The following is a 13,024-nucleotide window of genomic DNA, read 5'->3' as shown; positions in this document are numbered from 1 at the left end:
TTTGCTATACATCCTCACAACGTTCTACTACATGACTTAAATGTGGGAATTTGGATCTCAGTTTGTTTTTAAACTTTCATCTTGATCACTGAAATGTTAAAGAAACTAAATTTCTATGCTCATAATTTAATCTGAAGATAGGAGCCATTGGAATTCTTACAAAAAACACAACATTTCATTGATGTTTGAAAAGAAATGTCATGAAAACAATACTTTCTGCAAGTTTCTGTAATAAAAAGGAAATAGACTGATCTCTGTGAGATTGACCTAGAAGAGAAACATGTAAGTGATTCACTGGTTTTCCCACAAAGAAAACCAATGGTAGCTGTAGATGTACCAATGTAGCATGTTGCACTCAATTGCAGAACGGTTGGATATCAAGCTGGTGTCAAGAAACTCTCATTCTCCTAGGTAACCAAGAAGCCAGAAAGCCTGCTGATTCAAGGAAAATTTGATTATTTCATGGACACCCCTCCCTGGCTAATTAAGGAGTAGCAAGGCTAGGCACGATCTTGATAGTGGGGGACAGAAAAACAGGAAATCAAGGGAAATATGTGTTCTTCTGATAGAACAAAGTGTTAGGAACTAGAAATTAAGGCTGGAAGAACTAGTCTGATGACAATAAACAAGACCTCACATGCTCCTGGTTCTGTACCCATCCGAAGTAACCAGTAATTCATTTTGAAGGCTGGGAATTTTTTTTGTCAATGGCAAGGATAGTGAAAGAGGGGGAAATATTACTGATAAGCATATTTACATCACTGATCACTAAGCATTGATAACAGTGAGGAGGAGTGGGAAGGAAGTTCATGCCTGAGCTGTAGAAGAGTTGCAGGCCTGGAGACCCTCTGTGCTTTGTTCTAGTCCCAGAACTTGGGGCAAAGTATCCAGGTATTGAGGCAGGCTAAGTGACAAGAGATTTGCAGCTGATTACAACTACCCTGTGTAACCACAGACACAGGGTAATAGTCATTGGCTCAGCTGCTGGAATGATGGTGAGGGGCTAACAAGATCTCACACCTATTTCCTTATTCACGGAGAAATACAGAAGTCAGAAAGCAGCAGCTCTAGTCAGGAGGAAAGGTGGCTACAGAAACAGACATAACTGTTATTTGTGAATTGTGACAAGAGAAAATTCAATATAAAGCCTGCTGGGTACTAAGTAGATCTGGTTTCTCTCTTTTGCACCCGCATCTCAGCACTCCTGAAAAGCAAGTCACTTATTTAGGTGCCTAAATATGGACTTGGGACCCTAATGTTACATACCCATTTCTGAAAATTTTTTGGCATCTGCTACTGGAAATGCAAAATAAATCGTAAAGAGCACTGTATAAGACTACGATAGTAGTCAAGCACAGAATGGGCAGAGGTAATCCTGGCTCCTCCACTGCATCAATGTATGGCATTGTTAATTACTTATGCTATCTTTATCTCAGTTTATCTGTTCATTCAATGGGGAACAAATTTACCTTATTCACGGAGGTGTTGGGAGGATTAGTTAGTATTTGTAGAGTACTCGGAAGATATAGGTTCAGAGCCACTGCTGTGCCAAACTTCTGCTTAGTGCAACAGCAGAGAAGGAGGGCCTCGGGAATCTGGTTATGCCTCCCTGGTTTTCAGGGTAAATCTGGAGGCAGTGTGGATTAGTGGGTAGACCTCCTAAACTGAAGCTCAGGAGACCTGGGTTCTGGCTTTGCATTAGCCTGCCGGGTGATTTAGGTCCTCAGTTTTCCCATGTGTAAAATGAGAATCATGATAGTGATCTTCTTTGTAAATAAGTTTGAGATCTAGGGATGAAAAGCACTATATAAGACCTAGGTATTATTAGTAAGTTAAACCCTAAAGTAGTGCAGCCTAGAGGGACCATATGCCAACTAAGCATAATCAGAGCACAGCCCCTGCACTGGGATAGTGGTACTGGGGCTAGATGTGCTGCCTCACTGCCAACTCAGAATTCCCAAGTCAGGAGAATTTTCAGTTGGTCACGCTGGGCTGTTGTCTGGCCCCTTTATCCACCTTGGGTGGTGCAAATATCTGAAACACAACCAAGAATCTGGCCCATAATGGGCTTCTAAGTAATAGTGCAGTACTTCTCAAATGGTGCTGAGAGAATTCATTCACAGAGCAAACATTCAGCCACTTACACAAATTTCTGTAACAACACTTTACTTTACCAGGTTTCTAACTGGAAAGCTTTTAATGTTCATGGTTCACAACTTATGACTTTATACATTTTAATAAATCTGTGAAATTGTGTTGCTAAACTAATTAGGCAACTGCCTTTCATTTCAGTGCTGCTTTAGCTTCCTGCCAGTTTGGATTTTTATAAGTGAAATGAGTGTGATGATTCCAGCTTACTTTCTAGCAGCCTGTCACACATAACCCTCCTATTTGGCACACCTTAGTAATTAGCTTACCCTCCAAATGTAATGGCTTTGCCAGCATAGTACCTGAGCTCCACCTCTGGTCACGAAGGCAGTTTACTAAGTAAAATAAAACAAACAGGTTGCAAAGGTTTATTGAAAGTGATACAACACTGAGGGCCAAATCCTACTTTGCTTCACCCATGCGCTTAGCCCGACTTATATCAATGGGTCTATTTGCAGGAGTAAGGCAAGCAGAATTTAGCCATAGTTTGAGGAGGGGCTTGGCCTATGTATCTAACACAGGGGTTCTCAAACTGGGGGTTGGGACCCTCATGGGGTCATGAGGTTATTATGTGGGGGGTCACGAGCTGTCAGCTTCCACCCCAAACCCCGCTTTGCCTCCAGCATTTATAATCATGTTAAATATATTAAAAAGTGTTTTTAATTCATAAGCCGCACTCAGAGGCTTGCTATGTGAAAGGGGTCACCAGTACAAAAGTTTGAGAATCACTGATCTAACATATACAGTACATAATAACAACAACCAATAAGCTTCTATTGGTATCCCCTCTCTATATATTGGGCATTATACAGGAATGATAGGTGATTAGGGCATGATCCTGGGACTCAAGAGTGTGGTGTCCAATTTCCTGCTCCCTCACAGTCTTCCTGTGTGACCTTGGGAAAATTACATACCCTTGTTGTGCCTTAGTTTCCCAACTGTTAAATGGAGATAATAGTACTGTGTTGTGAGGATAAGTATCTTAACAATTGTGAAGCATTCAGATACTGTGGTAATGGTGGACGCATAAATAACTTGGCTAGAACAGCGCTGACTTGAGTGCAAAACTTCTGGTCCTTCTGCATGCTCTTCACACTGTCTGTTGCACTTGCAAACAATGCAGGGTAAATCCTACAGCACGGGAACATCACAGAAGTGGAAGAACCACACATGAGAAGGATGATATTTCAGAGAAACAGATGAGATTCCACAAAATCACTGAACTGAACTCCTTTTGCTCCACTCCATACACTGAATGTTCACTTTATGAGGAAGGTTTTCCCACCTTTAAAGTCATTTTTAATTACAAGAAACCACCATTTTCTTACAGATGAAAAGAAGTTAATTAAAAGGAAGAGAGAGAGAGAGCTCAGTGTACAGACTGAATTTTCACAAATCAAATAGAAAGCAAACCCTCCAACATCTGACAGGCCAAAATATAGTAAGCATACTTTGCAGACTTAAGGCAAAATAACAGGATAAGAATTCCTCTGCAAAGAGATATTGGGTACATTGTTCATGATAATACCAGCTAAAAAACCAAGTTGCACTGTATAATAATGTCGCTTCCTCTATAGATGACACTGTTCAAACAGTTCTGTGCTCCTTTCCTTGCTATGAAGATTGAACAGTGCACATTAATGAGTGCTGCTGTCTGAAGGACTGATTCACTGTCTGAGAGATGTCACTCTTAGGTTCAAAAGGCTTTGGACAAATTGCCATTATCAAATGAAATAAAAGGCATAGGAGTTAAGACATTTGTACTTGGAACATTGCAGGTACATAGTAGCAGCATCGTTACAGAAAAGAAGGCAAAGTTTAAAAATTGACTTCATCGTTTATTGTTTTGGATGCAATGTTGTACTTTTAAAATGCATCCTTCAAGCTGAGGTGTTGTTTGATGTAAACTTCAGCATAAAGGAAGATATATTTGTATGTTCTGAATTAAATATGTACAAAATTCTACAGTCATTCTTTCCAGCAAGTCTAGAGTAGAAGCCTGAAGTCATAGCACTTTGAGCCATGAGCTCATTAGCTCTCACAAGCTACTTATTGTCTAGTCCGTTATCCCTTTCAGGAGTCTGATTTGTCTTGGGTACCCCCAAGTTTCACCTCACTTAAAAACTACTTGCTTACAAAATCAGACATAAAAATACAGAAGTGTCAAGCATACTATTACTAAAAAATTGCTCACTTTCTCATTTTTACCATATAATTATAAAATAAATCAACTAGAATATAAATATTGTACTTACCTTTCACTATACAGTATATAGAGCAGTATAAACAAGTCATTGTCTATGAAATTTTAGTTTGTACTGACTTCACTAGTGCTTTTTATGCAGCCTGTTATAAAACTAGGCAAATATCTAGATGAGTTGACGTAACCCCTGGAAGACCTCAATCTAGATGAGTTGATGTACCTCTGGTTGAGAACCACTGGTCTAGTCTGCTCTGTATGTGAATGGGGAAATTCTAAGAATAACCCAAGATATGGCAAGAGTTGGTACTGATTTCATAGCTGACATTCTTCCTTTGGAGTCAGCACTGAATGAGTGCCTGAGTATTGATATGGTGCTAGCGAAACAGGTGTTGCAATCACTGATTTCTTTTTGATAATTTATGTAATTAAATATCCCAAGAAATGAGATATTCTAGGATATCCCAAAAGTAAATGTGGGTCACCTTTTCCCCCTTACTTTCCTGTATGAGCACGTTAAGCTGCTCACGACAGATCCTTTAATGAGTTTTTTCATTGAGTCTGAGATTTGTACTGTACTACAATAAATTAATTTAAGATTTCAATTCTTACTTAATATCTTTTGTCCCTGAGAGATAAATCCTAGCCCTTACTCAGGTAACACTCCAATTACAGTCAACGGGAATTTTGCAGACCTTACTAGGACACTACTCCCATTGACTTTAACTGGAGTTGTACCTGAGGAAAGGTTGCAAGGTTTGTGACTACAGAGAACAAAAGACAATAAAAGTACATACATTTACTTGTATTTTTAAATTTCAGCAGTGTTTTCAGTTCACTTGCGATGAGGCCAGAATTAACGTTCCACCTAGTTTCCTGCTATATTGCATGAAATGACTACGATTGGGGAACTAGGTCAAGGAGGTAGATCTGGTGTCACCATATGTGAAATGATTTTTGCAATAAAAATGTAGTTGCCATCAGAAAAAAACACTATAAATTAGAACAGTTTGCAGTCTCTAATCAGAAAAGGCCCAGGATTAGAATATTAAAGATACATCACTAGATTGAAGGTGTATTGGCAGAGCTGTAGAGGAATTTTGTATAGGACACTTGTTGCCAGTCCTGGCTACCAGTTCTTCATTCTGTGAGCACTGCAAGTTTACAAGATGGTGTCTGTAAACTAAAGAATTACAGTACATCTGCAGTAACATTTACAAAAGTGCCCAAGGAATTTAGGAGCCTAAGGACTTGTCCACCTGGAGACTTAGTGAGTGGCAGGCTAATGCTTCACAGATTTATACCCCAGATTTCTGTGCACTAAGGCCTGATCTACACTAGAAAATTAGGTCCGCAAAACTACATTGCTCAGAGGTGTGAAAAATCCACACCCCTGAGCAGCATAGTTAAGTCTACCTAATTACCTGTGTAGACAGCAATAGGTGGACAGAAGAATTCTCCCATCAGTCTAGCTACTGCATCTCTGGGGGGGTTGATTATCCCATTGGCATAGGTAATCACTCCTGTCAGTGGTGGTGGTTTCTACACTGAGGCACTACGGCAGTGTAGCATTTTACATTTAGACAAGCCCTACAACTCTGTGTGAACAAGCTCTAATTCTCACTGATTTTCAATGAAATATAGGCTCCCGAGTGCTCAAATCATATTTGAAAATGGGATTTAGGTTCCTAAGTATTTTAGGTACTTTTGAAAAGTGTACCCCTAATTTATTTTATAAAGAGTGGTAGGGGAGGGAAATATTAATCTCATTAAGATTATTTATTTTCTTTCAATTGTTTATTAAATCAGAGAGTATTTTCTTGATTAAAACATAATGTTCTCAATCTCGTGTGATTAACAGACAAGAATGAGCCAATTTGCCTAATTAGCTGAGTGAGAGAGTTAATTTTATTAAAGAAAAAATAATGAAATGATGACATGATAGGGTAAATCATAGCAAAACACATTAATTTCTTTTTATCATTCTTAATACACATATATGATGTAAAAAGAAGAACAGGAGTACTTGTGGCACCTTAGAGACTAACAAATTTATTAGAGCATAAGCTTTCATGGACTACAGCCCACTTCTTCGGATGCATATAGAATGGAACATATATTGAGGAGATATATATACACACATACAGAGAGCATAAACAGGTGGGAGTTGTCTTACCAACTCTGAGAGGCCAATTAATTAAGAGAAAAAAAACTTTTGAAGTGATAATCAAGCTAGCCCAGTACAGACAGTTTGATAAGAAGTGTGAGAATACTTACAAGGGGAGATAGATTCAATGTTTGTAATGGCTCAGCCATTCCCAGTCCTTATTCAACGCTTCCTTAGCTCTCGTCCCCTAACGCCCCTACTCTACTTGCGCTACATTGATGACATCTTCATCATCTGGACCCATGGAAAAGAAGCCCTTGAGGAATTTCACCATGATTTCAATAATTTCCAACCCACCATCAACCTCAGCTTAGATCAATCCACACAAGCGGTCCATTTCCTGGACACTACTGTGCTAATAAGCGATGGTCACATAAATACCACCCTATACCGGAAACCTACTGACCGCTACACTTACCTACATGCCTCCAGCTTCCATCCAGGACACACCACACGATCCATTGTCTACAGCCAAGCTCTAAGATATAACTGTATTTGCTCCAATCCCTCGGATAGAGACAAGCACCTACAAGATCTCTATCAAGCATTCTTAAAACTACAATACCCACCTGCTGAAGTGAAAAAACAGATTGACAGAGCCAGACGAGTACCCAGAAGTCACCTCCTACAAGACAGGCCCAACAAAGAAAATAACAGAACACCACTAGCTGTCACCTTCAGCCCCCAACTAAAACCTCTCCAGCGCATCATCAGAGATCTACAACCTATCCTGAAAGATGATCCTTTACTCTCACAGATCTTGGGAGACAGACCTGTCCTCGCTTACAGACAACCCCCCAACCTAAAGCAAATACTCACCAGTAACCACACATCACTGAACAAAACCACTAACCCAGGAACCTATCCTTGTAACAAACCCCGATGCCAACTCTGTCCACATATCTACTCAAGTGATATCATCATAGGACCTAATCACATCAGCCATACCATCAGGGGCTCGTTCACCTGCACATCTACCAATGTGATATATGCCATCATGTGCCAGCAATGCCCCTCTGCCATGTACATTGGCCAAACCGGACAGTCTCTACGCAAAAGAATTAATGGACACAAATCTGACATCAGGAATCAAAATACTCAAAAACCAGTGGGAGAACACTTTAACCTGTCTGGTCATTCAGTGACAGACCTGCGGGTGGCTATATTACAACAGAAAAACTTCAAAAACAGACTCCAACGAGAGACTGCTGAGCTAGAATTGATATGCAAACTAGACACAATCAACTCCGGTTTGAATAAGAACTGGGAATGGCTGAGCCATTACAAACATTGAATCTATCTCCCCTTGTAAGTATTCTCACACTTCTTATCAAACTGTCTGTACTGGGCTAGCTTGATTATCACTTCAAAAGTATTTTTTTCTCTTAATTAATTGGCCTCTCAGAGTTGGTAAGACAACTCCCACCTGTTTATGCTCTCTGTATGTGTGTATATATATCTCCTCAATATATGTTCCATTCTATATGCATCCGAAGAAGTGGGCTGTAGTCCATGAAAGCTTATGCTCTAATAAATTTGTTAGTCTCTAAGGTGCCACAAGTACTCCTGTTCTTCTTTTTGCGGATACAGACTAACACGGCTGCTACTCTGAAACCTGTCATATATGATGTAGTCATCTCCCTCAGCCATCATTTATTTGTTATTTTTTAACAAGAAAAATAAGAGCAAGAAAATAAGTTCCTGGATTTTCTGAAATCTTTCTAGTGATTTTTGCTACTGAAGTGTCTAGTTCCACCACAGATGTGTTATTCTGGAGGATGGAACCAGAGTTTTCTTGGCATTGATGATGAAGCCATGTGCCTGGAGGAGATTCAGACTCCGAGACATGGCCCTTTGCACTCTGACCGGAGGTCTGATCAGGGTACTGGTAAGATCCCTGTCACCTGAGTCTGGCTATTATGAACACCAACATCTTTGTGAAAACCCAGGGGACCGACGACAGGCTAAACATTAGCATTCAGTACTGACAATGTTTCCTGCCATAAGTGAGCCTTAGTAGCTTGCAAAGGCAGAGATAGATACATGTCTGCTAGGTCTACTGATATCAAGATAACAGGGGTGACACTGAAGAACCCATCTGAAGCTTCATTTTCTTCATCCACTTGTGGAGTCTTTTGTTTACTTCTGTACAAGGAAGAAGATGGAGTAGAACCCAGTGAGGCTTTCTTCTGAGGGAACAGAAACCTCTCTTATCACTCTCATATCCAGAAAATGAGATTTCATTCTGGATCAGATTGTGTTTGACAGAGTTGTTGGAGCTGCGTGACTGGATGAAGAACAGATATGGTGGAGCCGACAGCTTGAGGAAGTATCCCTGCTTACCATTTCGCTGACTCACTGGTCTGTGGTTGATGAAAACCATTCCTCTAGGAAATGGGAAATCCTACTCTCTAGCATCAATTCAGGATGGAGGACTATGTAATCTTTGTCATAAAGTGTATTTAGGGGAGGAGGGTCCTGAGGTCCCTCTGGATTTTCCCCTGGACCTTGATTGTGCTGTTTTCTCCCAGGGCATCTGTTCTCCCTTTGCTGGTACCTCTGTGAGAATGAGGAGAGAAAGGAGCTCCTCCGCCTGAAGGAGACACTTAGTGGAGATGGGAGAGACTGGATTTTGTGGCATTTTCAGCTACCACCTTATCCAGCTTGTCTCCAAAAAAGGCGGGAGCCTGTAAACTTGGCCAAGCATAGGACCCGCTTAGAGCAGTTTTCCAGGGTCAGAGCACCTGGCTACTGAGCTGGAAGCCATTGCTGGGGCTGAGAACCTCATTGAATCCATTGAGGTGTCAGCTACAAATACTGTTGCTAGGGAGCATGTCTTTAAAAAGGACCTAAAGTCAGGGTGATCTCTGTCCTTAAGGGCTTTGAGATCTTCCAGTGAGGCAAGAGATGTTCCTGCAAAGCAGGTAGCTGGCAGGGATGCTCAGGGGGTGGTGGAGGAAGCTTCAAAGGCCCTTTTGAGAGTGGCCTCCATTTTTCTATCTGTGGAGTCCTTAGGGTAGAACTCCCCTTCCGAGGGAATAACCATATCCCTGTCAAGGGCTGCTACAGCAGCTTCAACCTTCCGTATCACCGCAATACAGCCCTTTAGCTCTTGAATGTTACTGAGGTCACTCTTGTTAATACGCTTGCCCTTATCAGCCTTGATCCATTCATCCCTAATCACTTCCTCAAAAGAGGAGTGAAGGGGTGTTGAAGATTCAGGAGAGGAGTTTCAGGGAAGAAATTTTACTCTAAGGCTTATTCTTAGGAACCTGTGAATTGCGGCGACAACCTTGCTGCACATAGCTTGAAATTTCTCCGGGATGGGAGGGGTGGGGGGAACTTTGCTTCATTTTCCCACCATCCTGCTTGGAGTCAGAGCCAGACAGCCATTCCCCTTGGGAAGGGGGAACTCATTGTTAGAGTCCTCCTGGTTGGCTCAGGAGGGAGGGGACCTGATTAGAAGTCCTGCTTCTTTCCCAAAGTGCTCAGGACCCACTTTGAGACTTGGGAGGTGAATGGTCAGGGAGGATCCTCCTCCACATTTGGAACCTCTCTCTAATCTGCACTGGGGTTCCTGGTCCATTTTTCCCTGGTTGGAGTCTCAGCTTTTTGGTGGAAGGAGGAATGCTGAGGGGAGAGAACACTGCTCCCCACTGTCCAAAAAATAGGGCAGAGAAGTTGAAATAGAAGGAGTAAGCAAAAGAAACCACCACTGTCTGCTGCCGGAGACACAGAGAATCTGGCAGCAAGCAGGAGCAGAGGTGACATGGCCAGACCTTGTGGTGCCAAAACACTGATTGGCCTCCATGAGCTGCAGAGAGGAGAGCAGCCCGGACATCCAGAACTGAGGGAGACACTGGGCTGAAGAGAAGAAAAGAAAGGTCTGTGGCTCTTTGCCAAATGTTAAACTTAAATAAGTAATGCTGCCGGACAAATTGCTTTTATATTGTTATTGGACTGTGTTGTCTTATTCTTATTATGTTTTTAAAATGTCAGTTAATTTAGCACTTATGGAAATGAAGAATTAATAACACTGGTACCCTTTTCTTGAAATCTCCCTAGAGAAGAGGCTGCCAGCCATGCAAGGATTTAATTGCTAAGGCTTTCATGATGTGACTATGTGATGATGACTAGGATGAAAACACTAACCTCATTTTGAGGCCTGGTCCCCACTAACCCCCCACTTCGGACTAAGATACGCAAATTCAGCTACGTTAATAACGTTAATAACGTAGCTGAATTCAAAGTACCTTAGTCCGAACTTACCGCGGGTCCAGACGTGGCAGGGAGGCTCCGCCGTCGATGCCGCGTACTCCTCTCGCCGAGCTGGAGTACCGGCGTCGACGGCGAGCACTTCCAGGATCGATCCCAGAACATCGATTGCCTGCCGCCGGACCCTCCGGTAAGTGTAGACGTACCCTTAGTTGTGCGCTGTGGCTATATGTGAACAAAGCCCACCAGAAATGAAAGAACAGTGCATTGACTGACTGTGCCATCTAGCCCTTAGCATTGTGCATGTTCTGAGTAGGAGACACTACCACTTCTTAGGAAAGCGCTGGTTTTAGCATTATTAATAGTTAAATCGGTTGAGTCAGGAGGGTCATCGTTTCATTGAATCACTGGCAGATTGAGTCAGTAAGATTCAAACTTCTCATCTGTGTATGAGAAATGGAAGGTAGAATGCTCCCTCCGGCATCTCATCTGTCAAAAGTATGTGCCAATACTGTCTGAATATTTTATTGATCTGATGGGAGTGTAGTGTGTAAATATAAATTAATGGCCCATAGACTTCTTTGGTCTTAACGCTACAGTATCTGATTATAACACTTCTCCCTGTTCCCTACTACTGTATATGTTTCTTACTAAACTGTTTGATTAAATTTGTCCACCAGCACCTGAGTTTTTACCATCCAATGTAGGTTGCAGCTATATATTTTTCTCGCTCTTAAAATTGGCTATAAAATAGGCCTATTCTAAGGACTCCAGAATAATAATTTTAAATGTGAGGAAATGAAGAGTTCCTGTCATTTGATTTTCCAAGTACTAACGTACAGAGTGTATTAGTAGACTTGTGATTAAATTTGTAACTGATTTTTCAACAAATGTAAGAAGCAGGAAACACCGACTGCACTATTTTTTATAATTTAAAATTGACTTCCTATGTGCAGTATTTTGAAGATATCGGAAGAACTTCATGTTCAGAGTGGCACCCATCACTACCAGTACAAGGTAGTACTCTCTAGTGGTAGCACCCTACCACAGGGTACTCAATGTACTCGCAGCATGGTCTTAAGTGCATTGCTGACTCAGGGCCTAAATATGTGGAGGTGGTCAAGGGTCATTGTCTTCATTGGGGCATACAGGTGTAGAAAGTCTGGGTGGACACCACAAAGTTCTTGTTATGCACAGCCAGCTAGGACTGGATGCAGAATAAAGCAAGATTTCTCAAGCACTTTATGTACTAAGTGCGCTTGGGAATCCCGCATCTCCCTGGTGCTTTGGAGTTCAAGTCCTAAGGCTTCTGGATGCAGAGAAGAACTAAGAGACAGTTTAAAGATATATTTTTGATGAGACTACAAGGTTGGCTGATAAAGGTAATAGTGTGGATGTAATATACTTAGACTTCTGTGAGGCATTTGACTTGATATGGCACAACATGAGATTAAAAAATTGGAACAATATGAAATTAGCATGGCACATGTTAAATGGATTGAAAACTGGCACACTCATAGATCTCAAAATGTAACTGTAAATGGACAATGATCATCAGGTGGGTGGTGTTCCCAGGAGAGTCTTGCAGGGTTGGGTTCTTGGTTCTATTCTATTTAACATTTTCATCAATGAGCTGGAAAAAAACCAAAATCATCTCTGATAAAGTTTGCAGGCAAAACAAAAGTTGGGGGAGTGGTAAATTATGGAGAAGACAGGTCACTGATTCAGAACAGCCTAGATTGCTTGATAAGGTGGGTGCAAGCAAAAATATATATATTAATATGGCTAAGGTTAAATGTATACATCTTTGAGCAAAGAATGTGGGCCATACTTACAGGATGGAGGACTCTATCCTGAGAAGCAGTGACTCTGAAAAAGATTTGGGGGTCAGAGTGGATAATTAGCTGAACATGAGCTCCCAGTGCAACTCTGTGGTCAAAATGGCTAATGCAATTCTGGGATACATAAACAGGGCAATCTTGAGTAGGGTAGAGAGGTTATTTTACCCCTATACTTAGCACTGTACAACTGCTCATGGAATATTGTGTCCAGTTCTGGTGCCCACAATTCAAGAAGTATTTTGATAAATTGAAGAGGGTTCAGAGAAAAGCCATGAAAATGAGTAAAGGATTAGAAAACATGATAGTGATAGATTCAATGAGCTCAATCTAGTTAGCTTAACAAAGAGAAGGTTAAGGGTTGACTTGATTACAGTCTGCAAGTATTTACAGTGGGGAACAAATATTTAATATTTAACAGTGGACTCTTCAATTTAGCAGAGGAACATATGACAC

This window comes from Chrysemys picta, chromosome 1, assembly GCF_011386835.1.
Source record: "Chrysemys picta bellii isolate R12L10 chromosome 1, ASM1138683v2, whole genome shotgun sequence".
In the NCBI taxonomy this organism is placed as follows: Eukaryota; Metazoa; Chordata; order Testudines; family Emydidae; genus Chrysemys; species Chrysemys picta.
The sequence above is the reverse complement of the archived record's forward strand: the minus strand, read 5'-3'. Positions refer to the sequence as shown.